This window comes from Prionailurus viverrinus, chromosome A2 (genome assembly GCF_022837055.1).
Source record: "Prionailurus viverrinus isolate Anna chromosome A2, UM_Priviv_1.0, whole genome shotgun sequence".
Classification (NCBI taxonomy): Eukaryota; Metazoa; Chordata; class Mammalia; order Carnivora; family Felidae; genus Prionailurus; species Prionailurus viverrinus.
In genome coordinates this window covers 1,001,740-1,014,923 of record NC_062562.1, presented here as the reverse complement: position 1 = coordinate 1,014,923, position 13,184 = coordinate 1,001,740, and the positions used below count along the sequence as shown (strand labels likewise).

General features: G+C 40.9%; 1 long non-coding RNA gene and 1 pseudogene across 1 annotated transcript; one reads left to right on the top strand and one right to left on the bottom strand.

The window, feature by feature from the left end:
- Window positions 1–296: 296 nt before the first annotated feature.
- Window positions 297–8,472, bottom strand: LOC125160332 (uncharacterized). Its single transcript, XR_007150216.1, has 3 exons — window positions 8,293–8,472; window positions 4,869–5,000; window positions 297–414 (listed from the first exon to the last, which is right to left on the bottom strand). It is a non-coding gene; the product is annotated as an uncharacterized LOC125160332 (long non-coding RNA).
- Window positions 8,323–11,861, top strand: LOC125160331 (zinc finger protein 555-like; annotated as a pseudogene).
- Window positions 11,862–13,184: the final 1,323 nt, after the last annotated feature.

Genomic DNA, 13,184 nt, shown 5'->3' with positions numbered 1-13,184 from the left:
GTCAGGCAACCAGACTGAATCATTTACGTAAGCCTGGAAAGAGGGATCATCCTATGTAATTAATCTATTAAGAGGTGGATTTGGAATATAAGCCCAATATGTGTGATTCTCTTTAGCACTCCCAGTTAAAGTAACAACCGACATCATGGCAATAAACACAGTAGAAGTCTTAAGTGTTCCCATTTTTTGGAGGATCTGTTCGGCTTCTTGAGTCATCTTCACTTGTCCCCATGTTGGAGGTTTGGCTTTCATTGTATTTTTGGTTCTTATTTCTACCTTCCTTATAATCTTGGGTTCCAGGCTTAATTCTTCCATATCTTCCTCCAGTGGTCGAAAATTGTCGAATCTTTTTGTCTTCGTCCAACTGTTCATATCGTGGTTTTGATCGCCAGGCTGGAAGCCAGATATCTCTATCTGTGGATACAAGAGCAAATCCTTGACTCCACAATTTAACATATCCAGGCACCATTGGTTATTATCATTTTTCCAAAATATCGGTTATGAAAGGGGTCTGGTATTAAAGATTGTGTGAGGTTTTCCGGCTGTGGTGAACTCTTGTTCACCTCTTAAATCCAAAAAATTAAGTGTAAGTAATGTTTTCATTAACTGATTCTTTGGATTCAAGGCCATATCCCCGTTTTTGTTTTTGTAACATGGTTTTTAATGTATGATCAGTGTGTTCAATAATGGCTTGACCCTGTGGATTATAAGGAATGCCCCGTTTTTGGCAAAATACAAGGAAAGTGTGAGAAGTATAAGCCGGGCCATTGTCAGTTTTAAGATTCCGGGGGAGCCCCGTCGTGTCAAGCGCTTCTGAAAGATGCTGTATAACGTGGGCTGGTTTTTTCCCTGTCAAAGGTGTAGCCCGTATAAAACCGGAATATGTATCTACTGATATATGTACATATGCAAAGCAGCCGAATTGCAGAACATGAGTAACACCCATTTGCCATAAGTCATTAGGTTACTGACCTCCGGGATTAACCCCCTGGGAGTACGGAGGAATGACAATAGGCCCACAAGTAGGGCAGTGTGTGATGATTTCTCTAGCTTGTTTAAGGGGAATAGAAAAGCGTTTACTTAGGCCTTTAAGCATTAGAATAAGATTGTGAAAATCTTGTGCTGTAGGAACAGGGGCTGTCAATAAGGAATCCGCTGTAGCATTTCCTTCTGCCAAGGGGCTGGGGAGGCCAGAATGAGATCATATGTGAGTAATGTATATAGGATGGGATTGGTGCTGAAGATATTATTGGACCTGAAGGAATAAGTCAGACAATTCTGAGCCATCTGAGTAAATATTAATGATTTCCAAATTTTCAATCACTTGCTTAGAATAGGCTGAATCCATTATGATATTGATGGAGGAGGGAACGTCTTTAAGCAATAGAATATGGCCAAGTGTTCAGCCTTTTGTACTGAGGCATACAGGGATTTTACACATTTAGAAGTAGGATCATAATATGCAGAATAGCCAGACTTGTTGGCATCCATGAAATAATTAGGTCCATTTACAGGTACTGATTGTACAACTCGAAGCATGATGAAGGAGGTGGTTTTGATAAATCCAATTAATTTGGATTTAGATAATGGTTGTCGATGGGACCTATATAATCTGCAACTCCAAGTTGCCATGAAATGCACTGTCGATATGCCATGGATATTTGTGTGCATGAGATAGAGGTACTATGATTGTCTCAGGGTCTTGGGCTGTTATTTCCCGAAGTCTCTCTCAACCCTTAAAAATTAACATTCCTATTTTGTCTAAATATGTAGATAATTTTTTAAGGGCTTTGTTGGCTAGAAATATCCATTCCATGATTCCATTAGCCTGCCAAAGCACTCCTGTAGGGGAATGGGGTGACGGTAAAATTAACAAAGAGACGGGTAGTGAGGGGTTAATTCGAGGAAGCTGACTGGAAGCAATTTTCTGCTCAATCCACTGTAGTTCTTGGGATGCTTCCGGAATTTTCTAGAGCTATTTAAACTGGAATCCCTTTTAAGTAGATCAAAAAGATGAGTCAGTTGATAAGTAGGTATGCCCAGAGTAGGCCCTAGCCAATTAATGTCTCCTGATAACTTCGGGAAGTCATTTAAAGTATGCAAAGTATCTCTACGAATTTGAACATTTTGAAGCATTATTGAATTTTGTACTAATTTTTGACCTAAATGGAATAAGGGATCTTCAAGCTGAATTTTGTCTTCTGCAATAATAAGGCCATATTCTGAGAGGGTTGTCTGAGCTGCTAAAAAGAGTGCATATAAATCATGTCATTCGGGTAAAGCTAATAGGATGCCATCCATGTAATGGATGGTCTTAGCATGAGGAAACTGAGACTGTAAATATCGGAGAGGTTCTGCAACAAAGAGCTGACAAAGAGTGGGACTATTTAACATTCCTTGGGGTAAAACCTTCCATTGAAATCGGCTTATGGGCTCTTCATGATTAACCACAGGAACGGAGAATGCAAATCGCTCAGATTCTTTAGGGCTTAAGGGAATGGAGAAGAAACAATCCTTAAGATCACTAACTATAATTTTCCAATCTCGAGGGATAACAACAGGCGTCAGAAGGCCAGGCTGTAGAGCCCCGTTTGCTGTATGATTTTATTTATGGCTCAGAGATCACTCAGCATTCTCCGTTTCCCAGATTTTTTTTTAAATAACAAAACCTGGAGAATTCCAGGGACTAGTTGAGGGTTCAATATGTCCCGCTTCTAATTGTTCGGAAACTAAAGATTTTAAAGCTGCCAGTTTTTTCTTGAAAAAGCGGCCACTGCTCTATCCATATGGGCTCATCAATAAGCCATTTAAAGGCAGCGCATATTTTTGTTCCCTGGCAGTGGCCGTTAGGGTAAATTTGGATATCCTAGCCCTACGGTTTTATGTTTGGGGAAAATATCAAGGGGTGTTTTAATGCCCGTTGATTTTTACCTAATCTCTTCAATGGATCATATCCCATGACGCACATTTTATTTTTACTTTGAGTATAGACGGGATATTAATATATGCACCCCATTGTTGAAGTAAGTCTCTGCCCCACAGATTAATGGCAATGTTAGCCACATAGGGTTTAAGAATTGATCCTTGGGTCCTTCACATCTCATAATTTGTTGGCTTCTTTTTATTCGCCCTAAGGAGCCAAGTCCTGTAAAACTTACAGGTACGTTGTCGACAGGCCAAGATGAAGGCCATAACTTTTCAGATATGATGGTTATGTCAGCTCCAGTGTCCACTAATCCTATAAAAGATGTATTATTAATTTTAAGATGTGTTTCGGGGTGAGGATCTTTCAAAAAAGTTTGCCAATATGGTTGTTTGCCAGTACTACCAAAACCTCCATTTTGAAGAACAGGATTGCTTTGGCCCCCTACATAAGGAAGAATAAGTAACTGAGCAATTTTATCCCCTGGTTGAATAGTATAAGGGTTATCGGTCGATATCATAACTTGAATTTCATTTTCATAATCACGGTCAATAACACCAGATATACATGAATACCTTTGAGTGGAAGACTACTCCGTGTAAAAATAAGGCCTACTGTGTCTTTTTCCAAAGGCCCATAAACCCCTGTTCTAACTTTAACAACACCTAAAGATGGCTATGAAACAACTGGGTGAATAGCAGGGAGATCGAAGGCAGCACTCCCAGTTGTTGCATGACAGAGGTCTGTGACCCGTCGGTGTTGCGGTGTTGAGACCCATTGCTGACTGGATAAAGGCTCATTTTGTTTGTTAGGCCCTGAGCTAGGCCCCGTGAGAAGTTTCCCTGATTTTGATCAATATTAGAAGATTAAAGAGAATGCCCCATCTGTGTGATATTTGGAATGGCGCTGATTGGCCCGACGATGTCCTTTTTCACAATGAGGGCATAAAGCAGTTGGAGGTATCGATATGGGTAGATTATTAGTACTGGTACTATTATCATAAATTTGTCCTTCATTTTTTGACAGTCTTTCTTCCTATGGCTGATTTTCCCACAACCAGAGCATTCCGTATTAGATTTAAAAGGGCCCATCCCGGGGCGCCTGGGTGGCTCAGTCGGTTAAGCGTCCGACTTCAACTCAGGTCACGATCTCGCGGTCCGTGAGTTCGAGCCCCGCGTCGGGCTCTGGGCTGATGGCTCGGAGCCTGGAGCCTGCTTCCGATTCTGTGTCTCCCTCTCTCTCTCTGCCCCTCCCCCGTTCATGCTCTGTCTCTCTCTCTCTGTCCCAAAAATAAAATAAAACGTTGAAAAAAAAATTTAATAAAAAAAAATAAAAAGTATTGAAAGTAACTGGACAGGCAGTTTTTTGTTTAATATGAGTAGGAATTTTTGTATCCTCAGGTAAAGGAGAGGGGGGTGTCCTTTATTATAAGGGGGGGGGGGCAATAGCCTCCAAATTATCATTTGTGGGTGGTGGCGGAGGCCATCCTGGTAAAGTATTTTCCTCAGGTGCTACAGCCTTGATTCCCTCAGAAGGAGACTCATCCTCAAAACTATTGGATGTAAAATCCGACTCGTCTCCTTCTTCCGGATGAGTTTTCATTTAGGTGAACCTATATTTTGTTCTGTGTCAGATGTAAAGGCTGTAAAGCCATCTCAATTAAGGAGCATAAAGACCAGACTTGTAAGGAAATGGTATCTCCATTTTGATGAGTGCATCTAAGCATTTTCATAATCAATCTCCATTGTTTAAGGTTTAAAAGATTTTTTCCAGAAGGGGTAAATCAATAGCAGTGTTTTCTAACCAACTACCAGAGCTCATCAAAAGTTCCCCTTTTTACTTTGACTCCTGAACTCTAATAAAGTACAGAATAATTTAGAGTAAGCCTCTTAATCATGAGATTGGGAGTTTCCTGTAACTTCACTATCCCAAAGCTGAGATTTACCTGTCCTACCGCTCCACTTTGGTCCTTCGCGACTGTAAACCAAAAGTAGTCTCGAAAACTGTTTGCCGCACTGTATCCTGCCGACTACACCAGATGTTGCAGAGAGTATGGCTGGAGTCGCAAAAGAAGAGTCTGCAAGCAAAATGCAGTTAAGTGAAGGTCCTCATACTCGAGTTGGAATGAGGCCCCGACTCCAGAATGAAGCCCCCTTTTAGTAGGGAAATTGCTAAAGGCTACGTGCATAAAGTCAGCTCAGCAAGTGTATTAATCAACTTAATGGTTTTGTTTTTCAAGGTTGAATTTCTAGATAATTGTTCTTTATGAAGTCAGGAAGGGTCGGGAGTGAAGGAGGATCCGGCCCTGGACAATGCTAATGCCTCAAGGCATTCCTTAAGAGCAGCAGCCACGTTCAGCTGTGAAAACATGTCCTAAGGCCTTGCACCTGCTCCAGCCTTTCGTTTGAAGTCTTTTCCTTTGATGTTTTTCTCCTACATCTCCCACACATGACCAGCTGGGATTTAGACCTGGGATGCAGGGCTGGTTCAATATCCACAAAACAATCAATGTGATTAATCACATCAATAAAAGAAAGGACAAGAACCACACGATCCTCTCAGTAGATGCAGAGAAAGCATTTAACAAAATACAGCATGCTTTCTTGATAAAAACCCTCAAAAAGTAGGGACAGAAGGATCATACCTCAAGATCATAAAGGCCATATATGAACGACCCAATGCTAATATCATCCTCAATGGGGGAAAAACTGAGAGCTTTCCCCCTAAGGTCAGGAACACGACAGGGATGTCCACTCTTGCCACTGTTATTCAACATAGTATTGGAAGTCTTAGCCTCTGCAATCAGACAACACAAAGAAATAAAAGGCATCGAAATCGGCCAGGAGGAGGTCAGACTTTTACTCTTTGCAGATGACATGATACTCTATATGGAAAACCGAAAAGATTCCACCAAAAAACTGCTAGAACTGATCCATGAATTCAGCAACGTTGCAGGATATAAAATCAATGCACAGAAATCTGTTGCATTCCTATACACCAAGAGAAATCAAGGAATCGATCCCATTTATAACTGCACCAAAACCCATAAAATACCTAAGAATAAATCCAACCAAAGAGGTAAAAAATCTATACACTGAAAAGTATAGAAAGCTTATGAAAGAAATTGAAGACACCAAAAAATGGAAAAATCTTCAATGCAATCCCTATCAAAATAACACCAGCATTCTTCACAGAGCTAGAACAAACAATCCTAAAATTTGTATGGAACCAGAAAAGTTCTCAAATAGCCAAAGCAATCTTGGAAAAAAAAAAAAATCAAAGCAGAAGGCATCACAATCCTGGACTTCAAGCTGTATTACAAAGCTGTAATCATCAAGACAGTATGGTATGGGCACAAGAACAGACACGTAGATCAAGAATAGAGAAGACAAAGCAGGAAAGAATATCCAATGGAAAGTCTCTTCAGCAAGTGGTGCTGGGAAAACTGGGCAGCGATGAGCAGAAAAATGAACCTGGACCACTTTCTTACACCCTACACAAAAAGAAACTCAAAATGGATGAAAGACCTAAATGGAAGACAGGAAGCCATCAAAATCCTCGAGGAGAAAGCAGGGAAAAACCTCTTTGACCTTGGCTGCAGCACCTTCTTATTCAACATGTCTCCGGAGGCAAGGGAAACAAAAGCAAAAATGAACTACTGGGACCTCATCAAAATAAAAAGCTTCTGCACAGCGAAGGAAACAGCAAAACTAAAAGGCAACTGACAGAATGGGAGAAGATATTTGCAAATGACATATCAGATAAAGGGTATCAAAAATCTATAAAGAACTTATCAAACTTGGGGCGCCTGGGTGGCGCAGTCGGTTAAGCGTCCGACTTCAGCCAGGTCACGATCTCGCGGTCCGTGAGTTCGAGCCCCGCGTCGGGCTCTGGGCTGATGGCTCAGAGCCTGGAGCCTGTTTCCGATTCTGTGTCTCCCTCTCTCTCTGCCCCTCCCCTGTTCATGCTCTGTCTCTCTCTGTCCCAAAAATAAATAAAAAACGTTGAAAAAAAAATTAAAAAAAAAAGAACTTATCAAACTCAACACCCCCAAAAAAATCCAGGGAAGAAATGGGCAAAAGATATGAGTAGACACTTTTCCAAAGAAGACATCCAGATGGCCGACACATGAAAAAATGCTCAACATCACTCATCAACAGGGAAATATAAACCACAATGAGAACCTAACTCACACTTGTCAGAATGGCTAACATTAACAACTCAGGCAACACAGATGTTGGCAAGGATGCACACTTTTGCACTGCTGGTGGGAAACAGCCACTCTGGAAAACAGTATGGGGGTTCCTCAAAAAATTAAAAATAGAACTACCCTATGAGCTAGCAATTGCACTGCTAGGTATTTATCCAAGGGATACAGGTGTGCTGTTTCGAAGGGGCACATGCACCCCAATGTTTATAGCAGCATTATCAACAGCCAAAGTATGGAAAGAGCCCAAATGGCCATCGACAGATGAATGGATAAAGAAGATGTGGTATGTGTATATATATATATATATATATATACACACACACACACACACACACACACACACACACACACACACAATGGAGTATTACTCGACAATCAAAAAAAAAAATCTTGCCATTTGCAACTATGTGAATGGAACTAGTGGGTATTATGCTAACTGTAATTAGTCAGAGAAAGACAAATAATCATAGGACTTCACTCATATGTGCAATTTAAGATACAAAGCAGGTGAACATAAGGGAAGGGAAGCAAAAATAATATAAAAACAGGGAGGGGGACAAAACATAAGAGACTCTTAAATATGGAGAACAGAGCATTAATGGAGGGGTTGAGGGTGGGGGATGGGCTAAATGGATAAAGGGCAGTAAGGAATCTACTCCTGAAATTACTGTTGCATTATATGCTAACTAACTTGGATGTAAATTAAAAAAAATAAAAAATCATATTGTTAGCATGAGCTCTGCCACGGCCCAAGGCCCCACCTATATGCACAGAGTTACCATTGTATTTCAAGGGTTTGCATGTTTCCTCCCAGGAGCTGGTCAAGGGCTAGTCCTAAAGAATGTGCTTTAGAACTCAGTTTAATGAGTCCTAAAGGATTATTTAAATAGGTTTGGATAATTGAACTCTGTTACCCTTTTACTGCAACAAAAGTAGTATTTCCAACAGAAGTATTTATTTCATATGCATGGCATATCTGTCTGGGGCCTAATGATAGAAAGGAGTAAGACAAGAGTGGTCATAATAAATGTAGAGTTAAGGTTGATTCCTTAGTGGTTCAAGAAAGCCTATGAGCAGTCAGGTCACATATTGTGAGACCAGAAGTTCCGTTTTGAACCTTCTATGAATCGATTTAGTTCCCCAGTGCTTTCAGACTTACCCTTCTTCCTCCACACACTTGTATATGTCAGGACTCAGTGGTCTTTGAGGATGTGGCTGTGGACTTCACCTTGGAGGAGTGGTCTTTGCTGGATTCTGTGCAGAAGAACCTCTACAGAGATGTGATGCTGGTCTCAGTGGGTAAGGATGGCTTCAGGCCAACAAATATCTCTCATCTGTGCTTTTCCTAGGTTTGAAATGTGGAAAAGGAATACACTGGTAAATAAGACAGATGTGGTCACAGCCATCACAGACCTAGAATCTAATAATGTCTCCATGGTAGTGGAAATGTATTCATTAAACTGAGGTTTTATCAGTGTGGAGGTTCCTCAGAAAATTAAAAATAGACCCACCCTATGACCCAGCAATAGCACTGCTAGGAATTTACCCAAGGGATACAGTACTGATGCATAGGGGCACTTGTACCCCAATGTTTATAGCAGCATTCTCAACAATAGCCAAATTGTGGAAAGAGCCTAAATGTCCATCAACTGATGAATGGATAAAGAAATTGTGGTTTATATACACAATCGAGTACCACGTGGCAATGAGAAAGAATGAAATAGGGCCTTTTGTAGCAACCTGGATGGAACTGGAGAGTGTTATGCTAAGTGAAAGAAGCCATACAGAGAAAGACAGATACCATATGGTTTCACTCTTATGTGGATCCTGAGAAACTTAACAGAAACCCATGGGGGAGGGGAAGGAAAAAAAAAAAGAGGTTAGAGTGGGAGAGAGCCAAAGCATAAGAGACTCTTCAAAACTGAGAACAAACTGAGGGTTGATGGGGGGTGGGAGGGAGGGGAGGGTGGGGGATGGGTATTGAGGAGGGCACCTTTTGGGATGAGCACTGGGTGTTGTATGGAAACCAATTTGACAATAAACTTCATATATTGAAAAATAAATAAATACACATATTTAGAAAAAAAAGAGCAATGAGTTTGGAATAAAAACTTGAGTCTTTTCCAAAACAACAACAACAACAACAACAACAAAAAACAACTGAGGTTTTATTTTTGTTTTGGTTTAGAAGCCCTGAAGCTCTTTTGGTTTCAATAGTCTGGGTATTGGCTTCATGTGTTGTTTTGGTTCACAGAGAGGTTTCTTCTTGGAAACCTTGTGACAGTCATTACTAGTGTACTATGTTGACCCCTTTTGCCTACCATTGATGAAGTTTTGAAAGCACTAAAGTCATCAAAGTCTTTCTTTGCTCAGAAGTGCCTTCTTCCTCTCATGTGTTCATTCACCTTTTTGTTTCTGATTACAAGACACTGTTTAAAGCCAGTGGGTTGGTTCCACAGGATGCACTTGAGAAAAAAAATATCTAATGAACAGAAAATAGTGAAATTCACAAGAAATAATTCTTGTGCCTACGTTTTAGAAAAAATTGGGAAGACCATAGCATTGAAGATCAGCATGGAAACCATGCAAGACATCTGAGGTGAGTTGCGTTCACAAGATAAAAAAGTCGCAATCCCAGGACAGAATTTTAGTAGGTCATGAACTTTAAAAAAAAAAAAATCCAGCTCCAAATCTATTTATTTAGAATTTTAAGAAAGTTTTCAAAAACTTGACTGAGACCTTGAATGTTTGAAGCATAATTCAGTTAGGAATGATTCTAGGAAGACCCCATACATAACAAATAGTAATGAACAGTGAACATGCTGAGGTCACTTCCAGGGCATTTAATGAACTCTAAGACAATCCACAGAGGGTAGAAAAACTTCCTGTATACTAAAATGAAGTTAGTCATCTAGTTATAATACTTACTAGTTGCTAATAACAAATCACTAATAAACATAACATTGATAATGTACTTCTGACTTTTAACAGAAATCCTGTGACAGATTCTGTGAAAGCAATGAAGGAAATCCACACAGAGACACGTGCAGCCACTGTCCCCATCTTAATTCCCGCAAGAATATTTCTACTGGAGTAAAACTCTATGAATGCACCAAGTGTGGAAATGGCTTCATACATCTTTCTTCCCTTAAGAGGCATGTCAGATCTCACTGTGGGCAAAAACCATATCCATGTCAGGAGTGCAAGCAGGCCTTCATTTGTCCCACAAGCCTGAGAACTCACACTGGAGAGAAACTCTATGGGTGTAAATTACGTGGTAAAACCTTTCTTTATTTCTGCTCCGTCACTCAGCATATCAGGATTCACACTACAGAGGAAAACAATGAATGCAAGCAGTGTGGGAAAACCTTCCATGAATTCTCCAGTCTCACTAGACACATGAGAACTCACACTGGGGAGAAGCCATATAAGTGCAGGGAATGTGGGAAAGCCTTCATTTATCCCTCAATCTTTCAAAGACACATGATAACACACACTGAAGCCGTATGAATGCAAATTATGTGGAAGAGACTTTTACCATTCTTACTCCCTCACTCAACATAGGAAGATACACACTTCAGGGGGAAACCTATGAATGCAAGTGGTGCAGGCAAGCCTTCAGTCAGTTCTCAAGTTTTACTGGGCATGTGCAAATGCACATAGGAGAAAAGCCATATAAATGTAAGGAATGTGGAAAAGTCTTTATTTATCCTTCAGTCTTTCCAAGACACATGATAACACACACTGGAGAGAAGCCTTGTGAATGTAAGTCATGTGGGAAAAGTTTCTGGCATCCCTACTCCCTCTCTCAACATATAAGGAGTCACACAGGGGAGAAAACCTATAAATGCAAGCATTGCGGTACAGCCGTCCCAGAGATCACCAGTCTTACCAGACACATGAGAACTCATACTCATGGGAGAAGCCATATAAGTGTAAGGAATGTGGGAAAGCCTTCAGTTATCCTTCAACCTTCTGAAGACACGTGATAACACACACTGGGAAGAAGCCCTGTAAGTGTAAACAATGTGGAAAACCCTTCAGTTATCCCCAGTCTTTTCAAAGACACTAAAAGACTCACACTAGAGAGAAGCCCTATGAGTGTAAGGAGTGTAGGAAAGCTTTCGGCCCTAAACCTTCCATATACATGTGAGAGTGCAAATTGGGGAGAAGCTGTTTAACTGTGGGCACTGTGAGAAATTGTTCAGTCCCCCCAAGTCCTTCCAGGGGCATGTGAGAACCCACACTGGAGAGAAACCTTACGAGTGCAAACAGTGTGGGAAAGCCTTCAGTTGGCCCTCAACCTTTTGAGAACATGTAAGAATTCACACTGAAGAGAAACTGTATAAACGTAAAAATTGTGAGCGAGCCTTCACTTCTTCCAAATCCTTCCAAGGCCACGTGCGGACCTACACCAGAGAGAAGCCTTATGAATGTACACATGTGGGAAAGCCTTCAGCTGGTCCTCATCCTTACAGAAGCACTTGAGGATGCACACGGGAGAGACACCCCACATGTAAACAGTGTGGGAAAGCCTTCAAGTGGCCCTCATCCTTTCGAAACTATGTGAGGATGCACACTGGGTAGTAGCTCCAGAAAGGCATGGAATATTTGAAAAATTTGTTAAGTCATACTTTTTAGAGGGGAGTTCCATAATTGTAAGTAATGTTGGAAAACCTTGCACTGATTTATATATAATACTCCAGCAAATTCATGCCAGGAAAGAAATATAGAAGATATAAATATGGTATTGTGTTTGTCATTACCTCATTTAAAAAATGGACCCCTGGGGCGCCTGGGTGGCTCAGTTGATTAAGCGTCTGACTTCAGCTCAGGTCACGATCTGGCAGTCCGTGACTTCGAGCCCTGCATCGGGCTCTGGGCTGATGGCTCAGAGCCTGGAGCCTGCTTCCGATTCTGTGTTTCCCTCTCTCTCTGCCCCTCCCCTATTCATTCATTCATTCATTCTCTCTCTCTCTCTCTCTCTCTCTCTCTCTCAAAAATAATAAATAAACATTAAAAAAATTAAAATTAAAAATGGACCCCTACGAGTGCCTGGGTGGTTCAGTCAATTGAGTGTCTAACTCTTAACTTCAGCTCAGGTCATGATCTCACAGTTTGTAGGTTCAAGCCCTGTGTTGGGCTCTGTGCATGGAGCCTGCTTGGGATTCTCTGTTTCCCTCTCTCTGTCTCTGCCCCTCCCCTGCTCTCTCTCTCAAAATAAATAAACTTAAAAAAATGGACCCCTAAATAGTGAATTTCCAGTTCTTTCACAAAAAAAAATGTTCATGTAAGAAATAACTCTCCAAGTCTTTCAGCTAGAGTGCATATGTTTGAATAGTGTTCCCCTGATTTTCCCGTTTTTCTTTCTTTGTAGTTTATTTGAACCATAGTAATTTCAAGTGCCCTTTTAATGTTACAGAAAGGTGCTTTTTTTTAAATGTTACAGAAAACTTAACTCTTCTGTATTGTAGGTAAGTGCCTGACAGTACATCCACTTCAAAGCTCCATCTAGAATAAACCTTGCTGGTTGTATAATACAGCTGCCAATAGAACCAACAGGTAGGGAACCACCCTCCACCCTTGACCCCAACGTATGTAGAACACCCGGTGTGCATGCTCTCTGTACTCACAACCTTGCTATGTGGCCCAGGTGTGCTATGTACTCTCCAGGACTTGTATTAAACCTAGTTCTTGTAAGTTCCATGATGGCCATTGGTGAGGTGCATCTTACAGTCATATGAAGAACCACAAGGAACAGTCCAGTCACAACACAGCTCTGGATGGGACATGTCTGTAGAGGCTCACCGCAAGTAGTATGGCTCAGGGGAGTGCCCCCAGGCATTCCTAGCCAATAGCATGGCTACTGACAGGCTGAGATGAACAAAACCATAGTTTTTCTGTATCATTAGAACAACAGAACTTTAGCAATTTTCTTACTCTTCTAGTATGGCACATAGTGGATATCACTTCTGTATTTATCTTACTAAAATAGTCTTGTTTGATGCAAAATTTGGTAAGTATGCAAAACTCTACAAAGAGAAATCTTTA